Here is a 26,336-nt window from a genome sequence, read left to right on the forward strand (position 1 = left end):
TTATATGTAAGTTTATCTGATTTGGGGAGGGGAAGGGGAATCATAGAAACAGTGAGATAAAGGGTGAACTAATTCAGCAGTGATACTCTCTAGACACTATGTTAGAAATGAACTATACAACTTGTGGGTAAGGGCACTCAGAAGAGAAAAAACTAGGAGAGAATGAGGGAGGGGTGACACTGTTCAAAAAGAAATGTACCCAATACCTGATTTATATAACTGTAACCCCTCTCTACATCACCATTACAATAAAAATTATATTAAAAAAATTCCAAAGCGGTTACTCTACCAAGACGCAGAACATGTGGAGAACAAACCCAATTCCTTTTCACTCTCTGGAACCATTTACTCTCTGTTCTTTTGCCACCTCCCATTGTCTGTGGCCTCCTGAGGTTACAGGTTTGTGGTATTGCTAGTTTAAAACATTTTATGAGACGTTAAACTGTGTTAGGCAGGATTGATTTAGAAAAATTCCACAGTGAAAAACGAATTCCCAGTAACTTTTAAAGATGTGTAGATATTTAGCTCCAAATAGAGTCTGTCCTTTAATGAGAGGGCTAGAGTCTTGATTACTTTTTATAGACACAGATTATGTTCTACAGCTTAGAGGACACCGATTAATGGAGCAACGGGGATGAAAGGTAGGTTTTAACCTCCAAGGATTCTAAAGGGTGTGGATTTCTGGGGTCAGAGGCATGTAATGGGTTTATCCTTCCTGACCTCCCCCTTTGGTGCACAAGCTCAATGTGTAAAAGCCAGCAGTGTTTCTCTACCAGTTACAAAGAGTGCATTGTTTCCTTGCAAGGGATCGCTTGCTGAGATAACAAAACACAGAGGTATTGTGAATTGCACCCCAGCCAGGCTGCATACAGATCACCCTCATTTTGAGATGTCAAATATAAAAGGTATAGGCACTCCTAAACAAAGATTGAATTTAGACTATTAGTAGAGTCTCAAATTTCCTACTTTAAGTTCTCAATTTAGAAAACGGAGGAACCCTATTCAAGAATCATGCATGAGAACCAAGGGAATCTTATGTTTGTAACAATAAGGGGAAAAAACAAAAACAAAAAAACAAAAAAAAACCCTCCTGCCCAATATATGGTTAAGAAAGATGGAATATGGCTGCTCTAGCTCACAAGTTACATTATTACATTCCTTGGGCTGCATGATGAATCAGTCTCACTCTTCATTTGGTCCAGACACAGTATGAAAATTAATGAAGTATGAAGAAAATCTAATATAGACTAATATTAAACATGGGCAGGTATTGACATTTTCACCGTCAGACTGAGTCATGGAAAGGGACGGTAGGCATGCCTGCCTGGTGCCCCAAGTGTGCAGAACGTAGCAGTGAACATAGCATGGAAGCTCCAACTTTGATTCCAGTTCAGAACACTCAGGTGACCTGCATTTAGGCAGCGGGTGCTCATTCTTCTCTCTAAAGGTGGGGCCTAGAGCCCTGCCTCAGTGGGCTATTTCAGGATGCTGAGCCTGCAATGGAAGGCCCTGCCCCACTCCAGAACCCAGGCACCAGTCCTTTCCTCACTGCTCACTGGAAGACAAGGGGTAGGCAAGATCCACCCACGATGTGTGCACACAGAACAGCACAGCTCGTTTCACTCACTTGTGCAATTCACACATGTCATTAATAAAATAAAGCCAAAGGAGGGGAAAAAAACTACCTGGCATAGTACTCGGTCTATGACAAAAATTAATTCCATTTAGTTCATTTATTAATCACCACCTTGATTCTCCTTTCCTCAGAAGCGAGCTGGTAGTCAGAGCTGGGGAAACGATGTACTTCAACCCCACCTCATAATTGTTGTATACGAGTATTACTAAATCCTCATCACAATGACCTTTAACTTAGTGTCCTGTGTGCCAATCTGCGAACTTAACTTTGAGTCAACAAAACTTTAGAATAAATATTGGACTCCTGGGGTGTTCAAGATCTCTGTAAAGATGCACGATTGCTATTTTCAGATGCTCCTAACGAGCTTTGAAAATGAAAACATTAGAAAATACCAAATGTATAAACACAATTATAAAGCAAACATATAATTATAGTATTGTAAAACATCACTGAAAATGATGATCTTTCAGCCGTATTCTTATGGATTCAGTCTATTTCATGCTATTGCTACACTGAGACAAAGACCTTTTATAGAACATCTTCACTGGCATGAATCTCAGCGATTCTTCCTGGCTCTCCTGGCTCTCTTCCTTAATTTTAAAACCATGAAGACATCACATATGTATTTTACTCAGAACATCCCATGGGTAACGCAGCCCACACGCCCTTCACAGAGCAAACTCCACAGCTGTTCTACAACCATGACCTTTGAGTGTTAACTGTGCTGTCCTTAAGAGTGCTAAATGAACGTAACTGGTTATCTCACATTGTTAGCTGTTGATTCTATGCTCTCTAACTTTAAATATCTGCAAATGCAATCCTTAGCAATGTTAGCTCTGAACCCCTCCCCCCTCCACACCCCTCGGCCCAGGATCCCAGGCAGCTGGGCTGCAGTGTGAGGATGGCAAGGTGAAGGAGAAGGATGGGCTGTCAGTCTTGCTTCAATCTGCAAGTCAATCAAGAGGAAATGCTCCAATGAACAAATGCCTTTCATCAATTATGCAATCTCCAGAATCACGGTCATGTTTTCATTGATTAAGTCCTAATTTATTTAACAGAAAGATTTTTGCAGCAAACAAAACAAAATGACTGAAGTGACGCCCAGTGCCCGCACAGTGACAGAGCCAGGTGTCTAACTGTGGCATCTACTTTCGTGTCCCTCTGCCCTCAGCCTGGCCTCCTCCTTCCCAGCCCTGAGGCACTCACAAACAAATGTACATGCCCTTGTACCACACCACTCTCCTGGGAAGGAAAGAAAGTAAAATGGCAGAGGAGTCAGAAACTTGTTCACTTATCCAATATTCAGAAAGTACCTAAATCTGCCCTTGAATCACTTAATACTTGATATATGGTCTGTCACTAAAGAGAGATTAATTTCTTTTTTTTTTTGTCGGTTATGGGGCTTGAACTCTGGGCTTGGACACTGTCCCTCAGCTCTTCAGCTCAAGGCAAGCTCTCTACCACTTGAGTTACAGCGCCACTTCTGGTTTTCTACTGGTTTATTGGAGATAGGAGTCTCAAGGTCTTTCCTGCCTGGGCTGGCTTTGAACCTCGATCCTCAGATCTCAGCCTCCTGAGTAGCTAGGATTACAGGTGTGAGCCACCAGCACCCGGCAGAGAGATTAATTTCTTGACATTATAAACACCAAGACCAATCTCTTCCCCAATCTTTTGCAGAGTAAGATGATTGAAACACAAATCTTGTGTCTATCACAATCGCACTTGACACATTCATTGAGGTCAACCATCAACAGACCCCTGGGTCTATAGCTCGCCAAGCCCCTCCAGCTTATGCCTGCAGCCCCAAACCCTCTCTTCTGAATGTGAGGGCACAGCCCCTCTGTACTGAGCAGGTTCCCAATAACCCCAAATGCTACCCGACCCTGGAATGTTCTCTGTTTTTCATGCTTCTTTGACGTAAGATAATTCGATGTTCAAGCTTCGAGTGTGCTTTTTCTCTTCACCGGCCTAGTTTCCTTCTGTCTGTCCTGCGAAACCCTCTCAAGAAGCATGTGTGGCATGGGGCAGATGCCTGCTCCCACTCCCTGGGGCTCACCCATAAACACATTCCACTGAAGCATTCGAAGACCGCTGTGTCTCCCACGTGATTCTTCTATGTGTGTAGACACAGAGCCTAAGCCTAGCTGGGACTCCTGAGATGACCCTAAAGGGACACAGGGAAAGAAAGGAAGGAGGGATGGTGGTCTAGAGTGGGTGGTCTGCACTGGTTCACACTGAAGTCCCACAGTGAAAAAAAATAGCATTTCCATTTAATATTGGAGATAATTCACAGACACCACTAACCTCAAGCACCACTTCTGCTATGGCTAGTATAAAAGGCCAGCCTTAATTCATCATCTCTATTACGCTTCCAGACTGGTCTGACTGCAAGTGATACCAAGGTAGGCACAAAGCAAGGATGGCTAATTTCACGTCTGAGCTCTCCTCTAGCTTTTCGGTCAAGATGAGTCCGTGAGCAGTTATCTGTAGGAACAGGAGGGCTGAGAGAAGCTAGACATAAAGCACTCAGAAACCAGTACCACTGAGACACCAACCTCCTGCCTCTGCTCCACGGCTGTCCTATAGGGCAGAACCTACACAGCTGGCACCCCATCAGCCCTCAGTCTGTAAGTACACTGCCACAGGTTGAGGTATTCACATACACACATGACAAAGGCTCCCACAGAAAGCAGCAACCCTGAGCTGCCCAGAGCCACCTGCCTTCCGATGGGCCTATGTCCCCAGCACCACGGGACCCACACATCTGGAGGGTAGCCAACCCACCAGGCATCTCAGGATGAGTAAGAAAGACTTTAAAAAAATTCAACACTATTATAAATAAAATCTACAATGAGAACTGGGAGATTTTTTTTTTATAATTTACTTTAGAAATTTTTGGCAAGCAAATCAGTTTGTATGCCTCTTATAAATCAAATGATTTGAAACCTGCACTGTAATTTGTCTTGCCCAAGTGACTTGGGTCAAAATATATATAGTTTCTGCTAACATCAGCAAGGAAGGAAGCAAAAGTCAGTTCTTGCTTATACAGAGTTGAGGTCAAATGACAAGAACAGGTGTGTGAGCTTAAAATTGTGTTATTGTGGTGAAATAAGGTTTTAATCTCTAGGGGATAATTAGTCACTGTACCTAAGTCATAAATCTAGCTTCACAGTGATTCAGGTTGTTTTCCCTTCAAGGGGAATTAATCAAATGTATTTTTCAAGGTACTTTCCAGAAGCTGGCATGACTCTCTAAAGCACACTGCTTAAAAATCAGAAGATGACTGGTTTAATACCTGATATGGCTCATCTAGAAAACATGCGCACGTGTACACAAGCCATAATCCAAAGGAAGAAAAATAGTTTTAGCTGTTATGAATAAAAGGAAAGCAACAAAATCCTATCACTTAGCTATCTCAGTTCCTTCATCCTTAAAACAAAGGACCAATACCAACTTAAGAAGAGGCCAAACTGAACTTAAAGTACATACATTTTTTCAAGCACTTTTTGCTCTCTTTTCTATTATTTATCCCAATGACTCATTTAAGAGAGTTACCAAAAGGTAACTTTTTCTCCTCTTTAATCATTTATTTCCTTATTTTCTCATTTCTTTCTAGTTTTCTAGTGAAGACTATACAGTTCTGAAATGGACAGTGAATTTTACAAACTAACACTATCTTTACCCATGAAAGAGTTTATTTTATGAGCAAATTTTAGCCTTTAGTAAAATATATCAGTAACCTAGGATAACCACATCTATAAGTTGCGAATATCTTCTTAGAAAATAATTTCTAGAAGTCCACAATTCTTACTCTTGACTCTTTAACGCCACTAGTGGTCTTGAAATCCAGCCCTTGTACTCTCCTGCTCAGCTTTCTGGCTTATCACAGCTGGGGCTCTACCATATGAGCCATTCTTCCAGGTGTGGCCAGAGGCACCCAGCTCCTGCTTGAGCCTGCCTAAGTCATGTTTTAAATGACTGTGGTGGCCAAGGATTGTAAAGACAAAAAAAAAAAAAAAAAGAAAAAAGAACACATTGAAGTTGTCATTAGACGCAAATCAACAGCCATGAGGTTTACATAGGTGGTCTGCCCACTCTACAAGGAGCCACAATCCCATGTCCTTCCACATGTTGAATTCGTGTGTTGTATTCGACAGCTTGATACCCCCTCCTCCACTTCTTCTTTTTTTTTTTTTTTTAATTTTTTTATTGTAAAGATTCTATACAGAGGGTTACAGTTACATGAGTGGGGTAATGAGTACACTTCCTCTTGAACATTGTTACCCCCTCCATTGTTTTCTCCCTACCATCCCCTCCCTCCCTCCCTTCCCCAAGGTTCTTTTTTTTTTTTTTTTTTTTTGATTGTGATTAAGTGATTACTTAATTTCCGGAAATTCACAGTATTGTGGAATAATGATGCTCATTTAAAGTCACAAGTTCATTCTAACTTTCCTGGAGCAAATTGTCTATCACAGTCTGTAATATATAACGGTGTTCATATGTTATATACCATACACGTGATCAGCAGCATGGGGATATTTAGTAGTGGTTCAACAAGATGAGTGGGAGTTCTTTGTTTCTTAAGTCCTGTTAGTTTTGTCATATCACCTAACATTTTGGATTTATCATCCGCTTATCAGGGAGACCATGTACTGTTTGTCTCTTCGTTCTTGGCTTACCTCGCTCAACATGATTCCTTCTAGCTCCATCCATTTCCCTGCAAATGCCATTATTTTGTCATTTCTAATGGCTGCATAATATTCCATTGTGTATAGATACCACAATTTTTGGATCCATTCATCTGTGGTGGGGCATCTAGGTTGTTTCCATATCCTAGCTATTGTGAACAGTGCTGCAATAAACATGGAGGTGCACGTGTCCTTGTATATTGGTTCCTGTTGTTCAGGGTAGATGCCTAGAAGTGGTATGACTGGGTCGTAAGGGAGGTCAATCTTTAGCTTTCTAAGGACCCTCCAGACTGCTTTCCAAAGTGGTTGTATGAGTGTACATTCCCACCAGCAGTGTAATAGCATTCCTCGTTCTCCACATCCCCTCCAGCATTTGTCGTTGGCTGATTTGTGGATGTGGGACATTCTGACTGGGGTAAGGTGGTATCTCAGGGTTGTCTTTATTTGCATTTCCTTCACCACCAGGGATGATGAACATTTCCTCATGTGTTTCTTTGCCATTTTTATTTCTTCATTTGAGAAGTCCCTCTTTAGTTCCCTTGCCCATTTAGTAATTGGTTTGTTAGGTTTGGGAGGGATTAGTTTCTTGAGTTCCCTGTATATACAGGATGTTAACCCCTTGTCTGATATATTGCTGGTAAATATTTTTTCCCAATTAGTTGGTTGTCTTTCTAGCTTGGTTGCGATAGCTTTATCTGTGCAGAAGCTTTTTATTTTAAGGTAGTCCCATTTGTCGAGTCTCTCTCCAATTTGTTGTGACCCTAGGACTCTGTTCAGGAAGTTCCTTCCTGTGCCTATTAGTTCAAGTGTCTCTCCTACTCTGTCCTGCAGTAGTTTCAGAGATTCAGGTTTAATGTTAAGGTCTCTAATCCATTTTGAGTTGATGTTGGTGCATGGTGATAGGCTGGGGTCCACTTTTAGTTTTCTGCATGTGGCTGCCCAGTTTTCCCAGCACCAGCGGTTGAAGAGGCTGTGTTTCTTCCATTGTATGTCTTTGGCTCCTTTGTCGAATATCAGCTGGCTGTAGGCCTGTGGATTTATTTCTGGATCTTCTATTCTGTTCCATTGGTCTTCGGGTCTGTTTTTGTGCCAGTACCATGCTGTCTTTGTTATTATAGCTCTGTAGTAGAGTTTGAAGTTCGGCATGGATAGCCCTCCCATATTGTCTTTATCCCCTAGAATTGTTTTGGCTATTCTAGGTCTTTTGTTGTTCCACATGAATTTTTGGACTGTTTTCTGTATTTCAGTGATGTATGTCATTGGGATTTTAATAGGAATTGCGTTGAATTTGTATATTAGTTTTGGAAGTATTACCATCTTTACTATATTAAGTCGGCCTATCCAGGAGCATGGGAGGTCTTTCCATTTCCTAGTGTCTTCTGCAATTTCTTTCTTTAACTTTTTATAGTTCTCATTAAATAGTTCTTTTACATCTTTGGTTAGGTTAATTCCTAAATATTTTATTTTTCGGGAGGTTATTGTGAATGGGGTTGCTCCCTTTATTTCCCTCTCTTCCTGTACATTATCAGTGTATAGGAAGGCAACTGATTTTTGTGGGTTTATTTTGTATCCTGCTATTTTGCCGAAGTGATTTATGATTTCTAAGAGTTTGGGGATGGAGTTTTTGGGATCGTGGAGGTATAGTATCATGTCGTCTGCAAAAAGGGATAGTTTAACTTCTTCTTTCCCTATGCGGATCCCTTTAATGTCTTTTCCTTGCCTTATTGCCCTGGCTAAGGGTTCTAGGACTATATTGAAGAGGAGTGGAGACAGTGGGCATCCTTGCCTTGTTCCTTATTTTAGGAGAATTGGTTGTAGCTTTTCCCCATTAAGTATAATATTGGCTATTGGTCTGTCATAAATGGCTTTTATTGTTTTTAGAAATGTTCCTTCTATTCCTATTTTCTCCAGAGCTTTTAGCATGAATGAATGTTGAATTTTGTCAAAGGCCTTTTCTGCATCTGTGGCGATAATCATGTGATTCTTGACCTTGGCTCTGTTGATATGTTGGATTACATTTATTGACTTACGTATGTTAAACCATCCCTGTGTCTCTGGGATGAAGCCTACCTGGTCATAGTGAATTATTTTTTTTATGTGTTTCTGGATTCTGTTAGCTAGAATCTTGTTAAGGATCTTTGCATCTGTGTTCATCAAGGAGATTGGCCTGTAATTCTCCTTTTTGGTTGGGTCTTTGCCTGGTTTGGGGATGAGTGTGATATTGGCTTCGTAGAATGAGTTTGGGATAGCTCCTTCCTTCTCTGTTTCTCTGAAGAGCTTGAGGAGTATGGGTATTAGTTCTTGTTTAAAGGTCTTATAGAATTCTGCTGTGAATCCATCTGGTCCTGGGCTTTTTTTTGTTGGAAGACTTTTGATAGCTTCCTGTATCTCATTATAGGATATTGGCTTATTTAATTGGTTAACTTCTTCTTTGCTCAGTTTGGGCAACTTGTATTTCTCTAAAAATGCATCCATTTCTGCCCGATTTTCTTCCTTTAGAGAGTATAGCTTTTGAAAGTAGTCTGTTAGAATTGTTTGGATATCTTGGGTACGTGTTGTGATGTTTCCCGCCTCCACTTCTTCTTGCAGAATTTCCCTAGAGTTGCCCACACTTGTTCACGCAGAACGCCCACATCCCAGGGACTTGTCTTGGAACCTGGTTCTCAGTCCAGAGCGAGCTCCTCCCTCCCTGTTCTCCAGTATTTAGAGGACTTCCCTGTTCCCTCAACCACACAGCCAGGGGCCTCCACACAACTTCTCCTTTGCCTGTGTAAACAACCCGCATCTTCTAGCGACTTAGGAACTTGCTGGTTCTCTGCTGCTTTGTTGATTTTTCCTTTTCTTTTCCTTCTGATTGACGGGTAGCGGGGCATGAGTCCTTGTGGAGATCTGATCTCCACCTGTCCATGCGATCCTGGAGCGTTTCCATCCTGTGAGCCTTCAGTGCAAACTCACACATGTACCCCTGACATGCCTCTCTAAACCGAGCCATCTCCAAGCAAGGCAGCTGCCTTTCCCACTGCATGTTCTTCTTAAAAATATTTCTCATCTTGGAAAAGATCTCTAATTGCCAAACTGTGACCGTCAAGGTCATTTTACACTAACGTTCATCTTATACTAGGAAATGAGGCCTAAAACAGAAACACAGTGAGAACACACTTTTAAGTGCTATTGTTTTTCAAAACACCATTTCAGCTTTTCTTGGATACCTAAGCATGCTGTCTAAATTTATTGTTCAAGATGAATTACAATGAACAGTAAGAAGGAAATAATTTTCTATTATTAGGATAACCAACAATTAGTCAGAGGTGACAACCTATCCTGAGACCAGTTCCTTCCTCTAGATTCTGTAGAAAGAGGAGACGCTTTCTACAGTAGATGAGAGAGGGAAAGCACTGCAAGCCAGAGGGTTGATCCGTGATTCATTCGGAATACCATATTTCCATTCTTGTCTATTTTTTTATTGTGAAAATACTGTACAGAGGGGTTACAATTTCTTCTTTATTTTTTAAATTTAATGTGACACTCAGCTATTCATGTATAAAATAAACAGAAGTAAGTTTCCCGTTGTTCTGCTCCTGAAAGCCACTGCATGTACGTTTTCGCTTGGATTGTGTTTACATATCTTATCCAAGGATAAAATAAGACAGTGTAGATAAAGCACCAAAAATCAGCTCCTTGCATCAGTACTAAGATAAATAAACACAACAGCTGGGAACAGTTATGGAGTCACCCTTCAGGAACGGCTATCCCAGCGTTTCAAGTGGTCACAGAGAGATTTTTAGATACATCCTTCACTTAAGAGTCAGAGCCACAGCCAGGAATCAGGCCCGGGGGTGGGGAGAGGGCACAGCACTGCTCCAACCTACCATGCCTTGCCTGCCACTGGGCAAAAGCCCTTCTTTCCCGGGAGGGGCAACACACGAGGCCCCATGGGGTCCCCAAGCCACGGCTGACTGCACTCCACATGTGGGGCCTTTTCGCGTAAGGTTGAGTAGTCAGACAACTAAACAAAAACTGCCAACCACACTGAAGCCCCGCAAGTAACAAATAACCTGACCCTAAAAGGCTGTGTGGTTCCACTTTGGGCAGAAAATAGTCTATCAAAGCCACTAGGCCTGAATTTAGAATTCCTTTGAAATGAAAATTACTAATTTTAAAAGGTTCTCTGAAGTTATATTTTAAGAAGAAGGAAGCTTCATTGCACCTTTAAGTAATCGTCTTTTTGTTATTTTTCAACCCAGGAGCATACTTTTTTTAAATTGTTTGGTTCTAGAATGAACCTGACTAGAACTACCTTCTGAGCTGAGGCTGTCAGCATGTTTTATGGCACAGTTGATGAAGTCTGTTTTCAGACATGTCAGCCTGACTCCAACATCATTATTACATAAAAGGAAGTGCAAGCTTGATCTGACAATATAAATTACATATTGTATTAATGTGATTTTAAGGAGACTTTGGTGTGGAGAATGGCAGGCGGTCAGGATACACGTGGCATGAATCACAAGAACAGTTTGCCAAGCCATTGCTGTCTTCATACTCTCATGTGGAGATCCTCTGAGCCTCCTTCCTGAGCTACATTCACCAACAGCAGCTTCAAAATATCCTGAGCAGGGGCTGGGAAGGTGGCTCAGTGGTAGAGCGCTTGCCTTGCATGCCTGAGGCCCTGGGTTCGATTCCTCAGCACCACATAAGCAAAAAGAAAAAAGCCGGAAGTGGTGTTGTGGCTCAAAGTGGTACAGCACTAGCCTTCAGCTGATAGCTGAGGGACAGCGCCCAGGCCCAGAGTTCAGGCCCCACGACTGGACCCCCCCCAAAAAAAATATCCTGGGCAACCCTCAAGAACATCTTCTCCTAACCTGAGAGCAATAATACAAGTATTCCATAAATAAAAACTGTGAGCGTTCCACATCTAGTCAGACTTATTCAGTAAAACCATAGCAACAACTATTGATAGCATTAATAACATGAATGCGCACAAAATAAGCTCTTCTCATGAAAATGATGGGCTGAGGTGGGGAAAATCAAGAAGGAAATACACATGAATGGTTTTTAAAATAACTTATCTGGCTTATCTATGTGAATAGTCTGAGTATTTCAGGAATATAAGGAATGAGGGTTCCAACAGAAACTCTAGGGACGCACTGAGTAATGACACCTGGATAAAGAACCACATTGAGGATGGTCCCCAGATCCCCAGTGGGCACACCCAAGGACACGAGGTCCTCCTATCTGGTCTCTAGCCCAGTTCCTGCTCCACAAGCTTTTGTGGTTCTAGATTTCAGGAACCACAGGAATTTAGCCACTAGCATTTGCTTCCTTGGCTGTAAAAGCTCCCACTGACTTTCAGCATTACCCTTCTCTGGGGCCACTGCTCCTGACGGCCTCCGTCAGGGAACTACAGGTCTAGTCACCACTCCTGCTAGAAACCATCAGAAAACAAGGGGAATGGCAAAACCAGCAATGGTCACTGCCTGCTTACTGCATCCTAGGTGTGGCTTCAAGTGTTTTAAGTTTAGTGATCTATTTAAACTTCAAAAAGGTCTTATGGTTCATGTCAGACCCATGAGACATGAAAAATCTGAACTCAGAGAGATCAAGCAACCTTCCCAGACCATTCAGAAGCAGTAGAGCAGGGCCTTGAACCTGTGCCATACAGACTTTACATTCTTAACCACAAAGCTAAACTAGAACCCATGCAACTCTACTTATAAACAGTGCAAAAGTCAGTTTCCTCAAATTACATCTAAGGTCTTCTAAATTCTTATGCTCATAACTATACAGACCAGTTTAAGAAACCAACTGTCAGCCTAAATAAAAAGTGTTCCTAAATATCTGTTGGCTTGTTCTTTTTATTTGCCAGGTTACTTTAAAAATTCATACATCAGAAGTCAGTCTCCAATATAAGAGCAGTGATAGTCACAAGTGGCCCTCACTAGCTATAATTTTTCCCTGGCACTTGATTCCTAGGACAGAATTCTCCTCTAGGAAAGACCCCACTGGGTTAACCTGCATCAGAGCCTTTTGGTTTTCAAAGGCAAGAAACAAAAGCATGTTAAGGAAGGTGAGAAGGCTGGAATTCAGTATATCCACGCTATTCCCCATCCTCAAGACCTGTGATGAACTTAACTCTTGTTCATTAATAATATCCCCCAAACTACTGTGCAATTATGGCAAGTAGCCAAGAGAAACTAAATGGTAGTCATTAGGTTATATGAAATAAAAGCATTCTCAAGGTAAGTGAAATAAACCACAGTTCCTTTTCCAACCAGAACGTTATATCCAGTCAGAACTCAGGCAACACGTGGCCAAGAAAGGGAACTATAAGGAATATCACAATTAACACCAGGCAAGTCCTGTCCTAGTATTCTTCCTTTACAGCAAGAGCAAAGGTAGTTCTCTGTCTCTGCCCAGTGCAGTTGTGTAGTTGTGAGAGAGGGAGACGGCAGGCTTACACAAAGGGTAAGAGAAAATAATACAGGCTGCATGTGAACCTGCACGACAAGGTGCATGGCTGACTAGCCACCATCCTCGCCTCTGACCCAACCTTCTTCACCTTCACATTAACATGTGTGCCTTTTATAGCCAAAGTCTTAGAATATACAACACATTAGCATATGCTGCAGAGCTCCACACAGTCTTCATGTTGTAGAAGTCCTGCTGCAACATATGGTCTTTTTCAAATTAGAAACACACAAATGTGCCTGGGAACATTTGGTTTGATTCTGACTCCCATCTGAAGTTTTCTAAACAGCCTTTCCTCAGGTGCCAGCACACACGGCTGATCGCTGCAAGACAAGGTGCTAATGTGTCTGGCTTAAACGCCCCTCGCATGCCAGGAGAAGAACCGATACCCACAGGGCCTCCCTCAGCACCCGCCGGCCCTGGGCTCTGGCTCTGTTATGAGCAGCACCCGGCTTAACCACCATCAAGAGACCACCAGAGTTCAGAGGTCAGGGGGCATGTATGGACCTAAGGAGATGGGTGCCCGGTCTGGCTTTGCCTCTCCTGCTGTACCAGCACATGGCAGGTGAACACAAGCATCACTTCTTTGGTTTTCTCTGACATGTTTTCTGCTCTTGATACAGACTTTGACTGACATGTGCTACTAGTGTCTTACTTCAGGGAACAAACATTGAAAGAGCAGTGAATCTTACAGTAAGCATTTCAGCTTTTACACTCTGACTTTGGTATCAGCCACGTAATTCTTCTCAGACGTTATGCTCACTTATCACCACTTACAACCTGACAACATTGCAAAATTCAAAACAGCATTTGATAACATCTTTATAAGGATATACATGAGTATTTACACGTATATTTTTCATCTCTGACACCAAATTTGAGTTTATAGTGCCAGATATATTTTCCACTGTATGAAAATAAATGCATGTAAATGGGTTCTTATAGCTCTCCATTTTTAAAAAACTTCATCATCTGCTATGAACAATTTGGAATATTTTATCCTACATTCATTAACAGGCAACGATGGTAGACTCAGTGCTGTGATCATCAACCCATCCCAAAGAAGTTCACATTCCCTCAGCCCTAGGCCACTCTCCCTACGCAGTCCCTCATTGTCAAGGGGGTTGCCGGGGGGTGCTTCCTAATGCCCGGATGGCAGGCGCCTTCCACGAGCATGTCTGTACCATGCAGGGAACATGTATTTTAGTCAACACGCCCGTGTCCAGCACCTCCCAGGCTTGTGTACTGAGACAGAAAATACACACACCAATACCCCTGGCCTCCAGGGGCTGGGAACCAACTAAGGGAGATGGAGCAAGCACGTTACTGAATGACACCGCTGAGGCCTGGCTCCCACTGTGTTGGCTATCCCATGCAAACCTTCAGCCCAGGCAAGCAGCCGTCTCCTGAGCCCGCAGCCTTGCCTGCCCTTAAGGGTTATCTTCCAAGGATAATTTACAGAGGACTGATAACCCAACATCTGCTCAGCCAGCATTTCCCACTGCCTTCCTGAGCCACTTGGTTCAGCAGCCAAGACGGAGAGGTCCGTTCTCTCGGACGGCACAACCATTCTAGTCCACATCCAGTCAGTTCCTGTCTCCAACGTCTTTTATCTCTTTGTGCAGTGTCCCATGTGACATTTCCCCTGTCTGACCCAGCCAGCGCACAGGTTTGGGGGAAACAAAGGGCCATCTAACACTAAGACCCCACCTGCCTCAAAACCCCACCCTTCTCACTGTGTCTACTGATTTTACAAACTTGGTGCGTGTTCAAGGGCTACTTTAGGTTTCCACTAACTCACTACTGAGCCATCGCTGGGCTCCTTAATTGTGCTTGCATCGCTTAATATTCTTGATCTTCAAGTCAAACTTCCTTACTTAATTTCATTAGCTTAGTATACAGCAGAAGAACCACAAAGGGAGTAAAGTTGTCTAAAATCATACAGCAAGAAGTGATGGAGCTAGAGTCCCAATTTCTACTCTGAAATTTTTCCCTAAGCCACCAAAAAAAAAAAAAATACACTTTCTTCTGTTGCAAACCATGAAGCCCTACCGTCCTCATCATGAAATGTATAGCTGGCAGGGAGGATTACAGACTGGAAAAAGAGTGAGTTTTGCTTTGTAGTTGCAGTTCTTTATGGAAAGGACAGCAAGAGAGGAGCAAGAGGAGAGAGAAGGGAGAGAGAGAGAGTGATGTTCAAGTATTATTTCATTTTCTAGTCAGTATAGGGTCTGAATTCTGACTCAATCACTTGCTATATGACCTTGGGGAAATTACATAATAATGTCAACAATTTATTGGCCATTTTCTATATGCGAGACAGGCCACTAAGTGCTTGGCACACACTGTCTCATTAAATTAAATCTTCCCAAAACTCCTGACAAGGAGCTAACATTATTACATTATTCATGTTTTAGAGAGGGTAGAGCACAAAGTAGACTTCCCAAAGTCAAACAGCCCTTAGGTTGAAAGAGGCAGAGCCACCCAGGGACCAGCTTAAGCCCAGCTGTCACTGCAGGAGCCCCCTGCAGGCCAGCCCCAGGACAGACTCCCAGCAACTTTCAGGGGTTAAATCAGCAGGTCTCAGTGGAACCCCAGGAGCAGGTCATCCAACTTCTTGTGGCTCCGTACTCCTCACATGTCATGATGAAACAACAATTCTAACTTTCTAAGTTGTTTTGTGAAGAATAAGTAAGACAGGGCCTGAAGGGGGCTGGAAGCAGAAGTAATCAAAAAATGATTAAAATTAGCTAAGGAGATGGTCTTCATTTTGTATAACTGATTCAGTCACCTTTAGTTCCACATAAAAATAAGTGGCAAATACAAATGCTGGGTTTCCCACAGCAGAACTCCCCTAAACTATAAAATTGTCATTATCTGGTCTCATTTCTGTATCTGTCTTTTGAGTTGCTGAAACTGAGCACAGATTTTATCTTTCCTTTCTTTGCTATATGACTAAGTCTACTGAATCGGGGAACTTGGATGTCTGTTGTGAATGTTGTAAAAGTTGTGTTCACTGCCCACTTGTGTAGAAAGCTCTCAAAACCTCCTAGGAGGGCATACAATGATAGAAGATCGTGGAGGTTGAGAATGAGTCTCATTAGTTGAATGACACAGAAATTGTTTTACATATGGTCACGGCTGTGTTGGGGCCTTCTTTGTGAGATTCACAGGGAGGACTCCATACTTTGTGGAGTGTATGTATGTATGTATGTATGTATGTATGTATGTATGTATGTATGTATCTATCTATCTATCTATCTATCTATCTATCTATCTATCTATCTATCTATCTATCTATCTATCTCTATATATGACTACTCCAAAAACACTCACACTATTTGCAAATGGAACTTAATTGTTTCTAAAAGACAGAAATCAGAGTTTGCAGTCTTATATTCAGTTGGTGTCTCCTCTCCAAGGAGTCTAAGAGTTCTGACAGAGACCCAGACGGGAAAATGCACTCAAGGAAAACAAGAATAAGGCAAAACTTCAGATTGGGCCTCACGTTAGTACTTGAAAGGTTAAAAAAAAAGAGTTACATTAAAAAATAGTCGGCTCATAAATGTGACAAATAAAAGCATTAAAATTTCGCTTTTCTGTTTTTACATATGAAAACAATTACCCATTTTGACACACTCCAAAACTTCAAAATATTCCATTTTGTTACTTTTTAGGGTCTACAGGGAATACAACTTGAGTATTTCCAAGTGTGATACTTCCTGAGCACCTCTGTTTTATCAGATGAGCCTTGTGTAATTGTGTGTGCTCTTTCCCACAGCCACAGGCCTAGAGGAAGGCAGTGTGGGTGCAGGCCTGGACGGACGGGGTGGAGACCACAGGCAGGCCAGTGGCCCGTTCTCACCTGGACCTACACTTGGCTTTGGCAGCTGGCACTGGCTTTGGGAGGGTGGGATCGCTGTACAAGGCAGGTGGTGCCAGGACCCTGGCCTCAGGATTCTGGGCCTTGGCAAGGTAATCAGCTATTCAACTCTAAGGAACTGCGGGCTTGCCACACAGCTACGTCTGGAGCCTTGGCTGGTGTTAGGAGAACAGAACTGTTGGAGAATGTGTGCCTGCGAGGTTGCTAATGGTCTCCAAAGCTGTACCCCCACCAGTGTGCTATGCCTTACCTTGTACTCATGAAGAATAAAAAATACCCAACTTTTCCAATATACACACATCTTCATATATTCTAACCTTGAACTTAAGAAACAAAACGGGTGCTGGTGGCTCACTCCTATCATCCTAGCTACTCAAAAGATCTGAGGATTGAAGTTCAAAGCCAGTTTAGGAAAGTCCATAAGACCCGTAAACACCAAAAAGCAGGAAGTTGTGGTTCACATGGTAGAGTACCAACCAGCCTTGCAAAGAAAAAGCTCTCAAGGACAGTGCCTGGGCCCTAAGTTCGAGACCTAGCACTGGCACACAAAAAAAGGTAGATAGACAGACAGACAGACAGACAGACAGACAGACAGACAGACAGACAGACAGGCACACAAATACAGAGACACATTCTAAGTAAGTACTACCCAACACAGATCTTTTTCATTTAGCACAACTATCAATAAACTTTTTCTACCTGAATTGTGACACATTTTGGAGTATGCAAATTCAAAAGTTCCGGGGTGGCATTTAACTAAGAGACTTGACTCCAGCTATCAGGAATCAATTAAGAGAGTAAGCTTATAATGAAAACAAAGAGGGTGAGACAAGGGCGAAGTGGGGAGCCTATGCAACAGCAATATCACAAGACAATATGCTAGAAATGAGCTGTGCAACTTACAGGGAGATGGGGGGGGCAGGAAAAGAGGGAGAAACAAAAATACGTACTCAGTACCTGAGTTATGTAACTGTAACCCTTTTGTTCATTACCTTTACAGTAAAAATTAAATGAAAATAATAAAAGAAAACAAAGAGGGAAGGAAGGCTGGAGTTGGTGAGGCTGATGACCTCCACCTACAGGAAAAGGTGTGCTAATATTCCACGGGCCAGGGCAAGTGATTGGAGTCCGGGGGACAGTGATGAGCTCCCCACCAGTGACAGGGCCCAGTGGGGGCTGACAGGGCTTGTCCCAGGCACTCCAGGATGAGGGGCTCCTCACCAGTGACAGTGGCAGCTGACCAGGGATTGTTCGGGGCACCCCAGGATGATGAGCTCCCCCTGCTCCCCTCATGTACAGCCCTGCTGACTGCCAGCACAGGCCCTGTGGAAGCACAGGGCCGTTTCACCTGTACAGAGACCCCAGAAGCCAAGCAGACGGCCCTACCTCTCACAGAACCGAAGAACGGAACCACAAAGGAAGAGATGACCTCGAGATAGAATGCCAGGCAGTAACTCTGACAACACGATCTGAGCTGGTCTCTAGATTTCTTTTGAATTAATTACATATGTAGGAATGTGAGTTAGAAGAATCTAAGGGTACAAACTCTAGGTGCCAGGCTAGAAAACCTATTTAATTTTAACCCTTGTAAATTTCAACAAGAATTCTCATACAATATATACAAAACCATAGCTATCTATGTCATAGATTCCAATTCAAAGAATGGAATAAAATGCTCAGAAGAAAAAAAAAAACTCTTTAATGCTGAACTGCATGTAAACGGAATATAAACATAAACACACAAATTCCTAGAAGGTTCTGGATCACGCAGCCTCTCTACCCAGGACTTGTGTTTTGGCTCTCGTGTGTGTGTCATGGGAGCTCTTTGAGGACGATGCACTATGCCCACTGGCACTGAAGCCGGGCCTAGACGTTGTGTAGCGGCTGGAGAGGCAAGACGCTTACCTGCCGCGTCTTCTGGAGAGCTCTCCTGGTGCTCTGGAGACGCCCGAGGTCTATGCCAACACCGCCGTCTTCCTCCCGGGGTCTCCGGCACTGTCCCCACACCCGCGGCAGGCCGTGGCCACCACTGAGCGTCCTTCAGCTGGGACAGCAAAGGTTCAGGCTTTTGACAGCAGGACCACTGAGCCACAGCCAAAGCTTGGGAAGCGCGTGTGCGGGGCACCCCGAGGCCCAGCCGGGCTCCATCATGAGGGCAGGGAGAGAGCTCCTCCCCTCCCCCCTGCACCGCTAAGAGGCAGCCACCTCCCACCAAGGTTCTGTCCAGGGCAGGGCCGAGGAGATGGAGGCATGACCACGCAGCACGCTGACCCTGGGAAGAGGGCAGGGGCGAGCGCAGAGCGGAGGCAGCATGGGCCTGAAGAACCACCAAAACCCCCGCCAGACACAAAGCAGCAAGAGAGACAGAGAGAGAGAGAGAGAGAGAGAGAGAGAGAGAGAGAGAGAGAGAGAGAGAGAGAGAGAGGCAACACAACGCGCACGGGGCAGGCCATTCACACGCCCCAAGATGAAGCCAAGAACACGGGTGGGCAAGGGGCTGGAGATCTCGTTCTAGAAAGAAAAGTAAGGGGTACAGATTACAGCATGCCCACTGCGGTGGCAAACATCGCAAAGTGACATTAGATCACAAAATGCTGTCGTTGAGACCTTCACATCCAAGTTACAAACACAAAGGAAATCCTAGGGCGCTGAAAGGCAGCAGTGCCTGGAGGGGAAAAATGGAAAGGCAGAGCGGTTAACACTCAAGTGATTTTCCCAACGGAAAGACCATTAAAGCTGTTCTTAAATGTACAATGCACAATTTACCCCACACACCAGTGTCCAGCTGCGATGGGATGAGGGGCTGGAGGAAGGTATGGAGGAGAAGCTGGAGAGTCCAGTGCACAGAACACATGAGGGTGAGGTGAGCAGGAGGCCCAAGAGAGCTCAGGGCAGGAGGAGAATGGCAGACAAGATGCCCCACTGCAATGGCCTGGGACAGGCAGCACCGAATCTCCCTGTCAGCACTGCCCAGGGCATGCTGGGCATACAGGCGCCCAGCCCTGCCCTCCACAGACCCAGCTCTTCCAAGAGGACCAAGCTGAGGCAGCTCACACACACCTGAGCCAGAGCCGCTCTGTGAGACTGGGAGACATGCTGGGAACCACAGACGTGGACTGGACTTGAGAGACCAACAGTGGAGCACACACAGAACTTCAGGGCCTGCCACGCGGCTGCCTAGCCGCTCCCACTTGCCTAAAGCCCCTGTCTACTCTGCATGTTATACTTTTATGGGGGCGGGAGAGTACAGTTCTGGGGCTTGAACTCAGGGTCTGGGTGCTGTGCCTGGGTTTTTTGCTCAAGGCTAGCACTCTGCCACTTGAGCCACAGCCCCACTTCCAGCTCTCCAGTGGTTAACTGGAGATAAGAGTCTCATGGACTTTCCTGGCTTCAGACTTTGATCCTCAGATCTCAGCCCCCTGAGTACCTAGGATTTCAGGGATGAGTCCCTGGTACCCAGCTATTGTGATTCTTGACTTACTTTTTATTCAAATCCAAGGTAACTAAATTTATAAGATACTTTAATTGGTGTTAGAGATCAAGCAAATAATTGGTGTCCATTTTTTTTAATTTGCAATCTTTTTTTTTTTTTTTTTTTTAGAAAAGAGGTTATGTGTTTCTAAAATATATATTGCTAACTACATATGAAATGAAGACAGCTCTTTCCTGGGGAAATTTCTTATGTCTGATAAGTCACTACAGATGAGACATGGTGAGACTGGCTTGATATGGAAAGACTGGCTAAGCCCTACAGTACATACACTGACAGCTTTTTTATTCTTACTGTAATAATTTCACTAAATAAAAGCAAATCATTATTTGTTATATTCACTAAAACAACCCAACAGAGTATAAACAAATGTGGTGCTGAGATGGCATTATTCATTGTATTATTCACTTATTATTCACTTATTTATAAAGTAAGCCATATGGCCAATCATTTACTAGAAATGGAAAAAGAGATGCAAGCATTTTTTCAATTGAAAAATGTTGTTAATAGAATATCTTCTATAAAATCACATCACCTAAACCAGGTCTCCCTCTCAGGTTAAGCATCAGAAGGGTAGACCTTTTGAGGAAGGTGCTTCTAATTATATCCTCAGTACCCCCAAGTGCTCAGTGCATAGCCCACCCCAGGCTCCATCCTCAGTGCTAAGAGCCAGTCTCTTCCCCCTCCCTCAGTGGCACGAAGAATTCAGAGGGCTCCTTGGGTGTCTCTCCCACATGGCTCAGCAGCAGCACGAGGAAAGGGCTGGCACGGCTATTTCCTCTGTGTATCAGTAGCAGCAACACTGGCGCAGGTGTTCAGACCCACCCTGAAGGCTGAGAGCTTAAGCATCCCTGTTTTGCCGTCCCTAGACTTCTCTGTGTCTGCCCCTTTCCCCAGTGACAGAGCTGTATCTTCCTGTGATCATACTTCATGTCTGCTCCCTAAACAAGGCATTACTATGAGATTGAAGTACTCCAGTCCTATGGAAAGCTCCCCTGGGGAGCTGATTGTGGCCATGTGGTGCTCACGCCACCCATCCTAACTACGTAGGAGGGTCAAGGTTGGAGGCCACGGGGGGCAAAAGTCTGTACGTACTCATTTCAACCAATAAAAAGCTAACCACATTGATACACACCTGTCATCTCCACTAAGTAGGAGCTGGAGGAGGAGGATCAGTTCCAGTCTGGCTCAGGCATAAATCTAAGGTCCTATTCAAAAAAGTCTCTAAGGCAAAAAGGGCTGAGGCAGAGTTCAGAGGGTAGAAAATCTGCCTAGCACATGTGAGATCCTAACTTCAAATGCCAGGATTGTCACATGCACAAAACAAGTCTATTGTGAGGAGGTCTTATTTTACTCTTGAATTTTTCCTTCACACTCTCCACTCCCAATAAGCAGGGGCATTCCCTAAAAGTGCCTACTAATGAAGAAAGGGCACCGTCATAGAAAATGCTGGCCACAGCGCAATTCTGGTCACTTTGTTGAGAGGATTCGGCCTGCCTTTCTGGCCCAGAACCACTCTGTTTCCAAAGGCTCTTATTTTATTTTCCTAACCTTTCACAGCACTCCAGATAGATGGGAAACTATCAGCATGTCAGATCTTTACAGAATGAACAATGGCTTCTTTGCTTCTGTATTTTATTTCCATGTTGACGTTACTGATCAGTTCCTTCTCAAGACACTGGCATTCAAATTACCTAGTAGCTAGAATGGGGCTGGACAACAGAGCTGAGCATTTAACATCATCATAAAACATTCTCTTAACTAACTATCCAGAGCCAAAATCCCAATTATCACAATCACCTAGAGGGTTTTTGTTCTTTGGTGTGTTTTTCCCCCCTGGTACTGGGGTTTGAACATGGAGCCTTCATGCTTGCTAGGCAGGCTGGCTTGATTTGCTGGCTTGATTTGGCTCTACCACCTCAGCACCTACATTTTGCAGAGCTTTCTGGATCTCAGCAACCTGAGTAACTAGGATTATAGGCATAAATCACTGGTGCCCTACTAGTGAGTTCTAATTGTGAATTTCCCAATGAAGGACAAGTTTCTAGAAGAAGAGTGATATTTCCCATTTACTTATTAGGGAATTTTTAGGAGGACCGTGGTTAGAACGCAGGGCCCTGCGCTTGCTAGGCAGGTGGTAGAGCACTGCGAGCCCTTTCTGCTGTGTTATGTTTGAAAAGGGCCTTGTGTTTGTGTCTTTGGGTTGACTGAAGTTCAGCCGTCCCGAGTATCCAGGATGGCAGGCCTGGGCTGCCCACCCAGCGAGGCACACAGGCCAGGCTCTGGGTACCGTGGAAGGTACAACGACCATCACCGCAGTGTGGAAACGCTGGGCACAGGGGTGTGAGCACAGACATGCTTCTAGTGTGTAAGAGCCTCACAGAGCCACCTCCATCATCAAAGCTGCAGTGCTCCGTCCCACACTCATCATACATGGGCCCCTGGAGGGCAGACGCGAGCCCCGCCCCCTTATGGAGATGAGGAAACAGAGGCTGCTCAGGTCAGGTCACTTCCTCAAGGCTGGGCAGCTCCAGAGTCAGGACTCTATGAACCATCCCAGTAAAACTGCAACATTAATGTTGGCTTTCTTGTGTTTGGGTAATGGCAGTCTGTCCATTGCAGGTGTTTATATTTATGAAGATGTAATGATAGCTAACATATGTCAAGTACTTATTGTTCATTCTCTGCTAGGGATCCTAACTTATTTATGATTTACCACAATCCCATGAAGTAGGGAAGTTTGACAAAAAATATCTGGTGCATCTGAGGCAGAGCGCTAGGCAGACTGTGCAAGTTCATACAGAAATAAAAATCAGAGAAATACAAAGCAAGAAAAAAATCACATGGTACCTTATAAATACGTCTGTTTTCACTGCATTTGATATTGGTATAATTTGGGGAGGGGAAGGGAAAAAACAAATTGTTTAAATAGGGATACAGGTTGACCCATTGCAACAATGAGATGTACAAGATGCTATGTCAAAAAATGAACTTTACAATTTAGGCTGGGGGGGGGGGGCAAGAGGAAGAATGTAGTTGTGGAGATTGGAGGAAAGGGAGGGTAGGGGAAAAACGAAGGAGGAGGCAACAATGCTTTATAAGAAATGTACTCATTACCTTGCCCATGTAATTCTAACCCCTCTGTACAGTTTTTTCACAATAAAAAACTTATTTTAAAAAAAATCAGGAAAATCTAGGTCCAAGCCATCAGCTCTGGGCATTGGTAGCACTGGGGCTTGAACTCTGGCCTGGAGCTTGTCTGATAGAAGCACTACTACTTGTGGTGGGGAGGAGGGATAGGGAAGGTCACGTCTACTGCTGAGGGCCGGCCCAGGTGGGGATAGGTCATGCCTGCCCCGAACCCTGGCAGGAGGAAGACCTGGCAGCCCATGCTTCTTTTCAAAAGGTGAAGTAAGGACAAATCTTGAAGGCTTCCCAGGTGATGGAATATCAACGGGAGCTTGGCTGGGAGGCATCCCCAGTGTGGACCTTCGGAGGTATCTGAGAGCAGCAGCATTTAAGCACTGACTACCCAGGGGAGGGAATCTCACTCTGTTGGGGAATTAAGACCACCGCTGCTCCCACCAGCTTTGCTCCTGGCTTGACAAATACATCTAACTCTCCATGGGTTGGGACAAGCACTGCACCCAGCCAGCTCCAGACACCCACGGTGCCTCCAGGAGCCAGTGCCGGCTCTGGACAGCTCCTTGGCCAGGGCCAAGCTCCTGACTTGGCTGTGTGGACACAAAGCCGTCTGCCCTGCCCGTCAAGCAGCCAGAGCCCAAGGACAGTGGAGAACACATGAAGCCACTGATTCTTCCCTTTGTCAGCAAGTCTGTAACTCTCTGGACTAACTGTGGCTACCTTCAGCGCTTCTGGTCCAACCTCACCCATGTTAGGACAGGAACATCGGCAGAAGCTCCAGGAAGAATCCATCCTGCCGTGAAGATGTGTCTCCCAGTGAGCCGGGGTTGCCTGCAGAGGGGCCCAGGCAACTCCTCACCTGAGCCTGTTTGCTGGGCATCAAGTTTAAAACCAAAGGCTACCCCCAGGAGGCGGAGTGACGCCATGCCCCGTTCTCTAGACACTGTCTTCTTTGTGCCGGGCCAAGCCCGTGCGAACCTGGTTTACTCCTGGGCTGTGAACAGACTGAGATAAGTTTCAGACTCCAATCTTGACACTGAATTTACACAAAAACTCTTCTAATGTGATACACAAAAAGTGCACCCCAGTGTCTTTTATGTATGTGAAAACAAACAAGTTTCTAACTCCACAGGCATTCCTACAAGATCCATGGTAAGAATTCTTTCTTCATTGTGGGGCAGGGCTTCCTCAATAGGCTGGCTATTTGGAAACTGAAACTGTTGAATCAGCCGCCTGAAGACATAATTATTTTTTACTTTGGCATGAAGTGATAGGCTAGGAAGACACAAGAGTCATTCCCTGTCATCCAGAGACACAGAGACACAGACAGACAGACAGACCAACAACATCATCCAGAGACACACAGACATAGACAGACAGACCAAGTCATCCAGAGACACATAGACAGGCCAACAGCATCATCCAGACACACACACAGCCAGACAGGCCAACAGAGTCATCCAGAGACAGACAGACAGACAGACAGACAGACAGACAGACAGACAGACAGACAGACAGACAGACCAACAGCATCATCCAGAAACACATAGACACAGACAGGCAGACAGACCAACAGAGTCAACCAGAGACACAGACAGACAGACCACCAGTGTCATCCAGAGACACACAGACACAGCCAGACAGATTCCATTGTCTATGCTCAGCCACTGCAGTACACTATGCTTTCTTCATCTAACAACAGAGCAGTTAGTAAAAACTACATCTAAGTTTCTTGTTATTTTCCCCACTGCTCGCTTTAGAATAACAGTAAGGATAATAGTTGCAGGTAAGGTAATGGCAGTTTCTTGCTTATCAGTGGAATATTCTCTGGCACACAGCTTTACCTGGAAATTAACATGTTAATAAACTTAGGGCACACCTGACCACCCCAGGAGGCAGCACTGGTGGGCTTTCCCCACAGATAACAAGACCACCTACCCATTCTAAACCCACACTTTGTGGACCAAAGTGACCAAAAGTGAAAACATCCCGCCAAATCCCAAAATCCTGACTCACTTTGTCCTTATGGTTTTAAGCTTTAAATATATCTGGCTAAAGAAAATGCCCGACTTAGTGTTTCCAGTGGCAAAAAGGGAAGGCCTTCCAGTGCCGGGCATGCATGTGTCTTCTGCAGTTGGGAAAATAAAATTCCCTATTCAGTTGTGCCTGGTGGGGCTGGGTGGGCAGCGGGGGGTGGGGGGGGAGGAGGAGGAGCACATGCAGAGCAGGGGGGTGCAGGCAGGTGAGCGGCAGGGAGGGAGAGAGACAGGTCTTTTAACAGCAGCCACCTGTGTTTGCACTGCATAGCTGCTTTAGGTGAGAGTTAGAATTCACCTCTGCAAATTTTATGCACACAGGCCACAAGTGTGTGGCCATGTAGAGTAAACTCAGAGGGAAGGCCCAACAGAGAGTGCATTTCCCTGTATTCAATGAGGAAGAAAGCCACATGCCTTCACGCACAGAAAACCAGAGAAACTGACTCTGAATTAGGTGGATTTGGTATTTTTAGTTTAATATGCAGGAGTCATTTTCTGCCTTTTAAAATAGTACTGTTTTTCCTGATGAAGCAGGTATTGTCTGGGAATCACATTTACATAATCTTAAGAGTTATCTACTTCATTTCAAATGCATTTTATATGATATTATTTACTGGGGTGATGACGGACTGGCCAAGGGAAGAATTTCATGTCTTTACTATGCTCAGCAGGTGACCTCTCCTGTTCCCCTAACAAACTCACCATCCAGCCTGGCTTCCTCAGGTGGGAGGTAAGACACAATCTCACCTCCTGGTGTGTGTGTGTGTGTGCATGTGCGTGTGTTCGTATGTGTGAATGCACACAATCCATGCATCTGGTGTGAGTTGTCACATGTGTGTGAATGCACACACATCCACACCAGGTATCTGGTATGTGAGTGTACATGTGTGTGCAAATGCATGCACATCTCCAACACATCACACAGCTTGAGGCAGGTTACCATTCTTCCTTCTGGGAGGGGCTAATACCCAGTGTGGTTGGACAAACTCAAATC

General features: G+C 44.3%; 1 protein-coding gene across 14 annotated transcripts in view; it reads right to left on the reverse strand.

Moving 5' to 3' along the window:
* LOC138812159 (muscleblind-like protein 1) overlaps positions 1 to 26,336 on the reverse strand; it is a 162,329-nt gene that overhangs the window by 67,839 nt on the left and 68,154 nt on the right. Inside the window, exon 1 of one of the 14 annotated variants that reach the window (XM_070000109.1) lies at positions 18,578 to 18,694. The exons of the other annotated variants lie outside the window; for them this stretch is intronic. The gene's annotated coding sequence lies outside the window, so the exon portion shown is untranslated. Of the gene's footprint in view, positions 1 to 18,577; positions 18,695 to 26,336 lie in introns of those variants that run through there. 14 annotated transcript variants of the gene reach the window in all.

The sequence above is a fragment of the Dipodomys merriami genome, unplaced genomic scaffold (genome assembly GCF_024711535.1).
Source record: "Dipodomys merriami isolate MVZ:Mamm:240054 unplaced genomic scaffold, mDipMer1.0.p SCAF_56, whole genome shotgun sequence".
Taxonomy (NCBI): Eukaryota; Metazoa; Chordata; class Mammalia; order Rodentia; family Heteromyidae; genus Dipodomys; species Dipodomys merriami.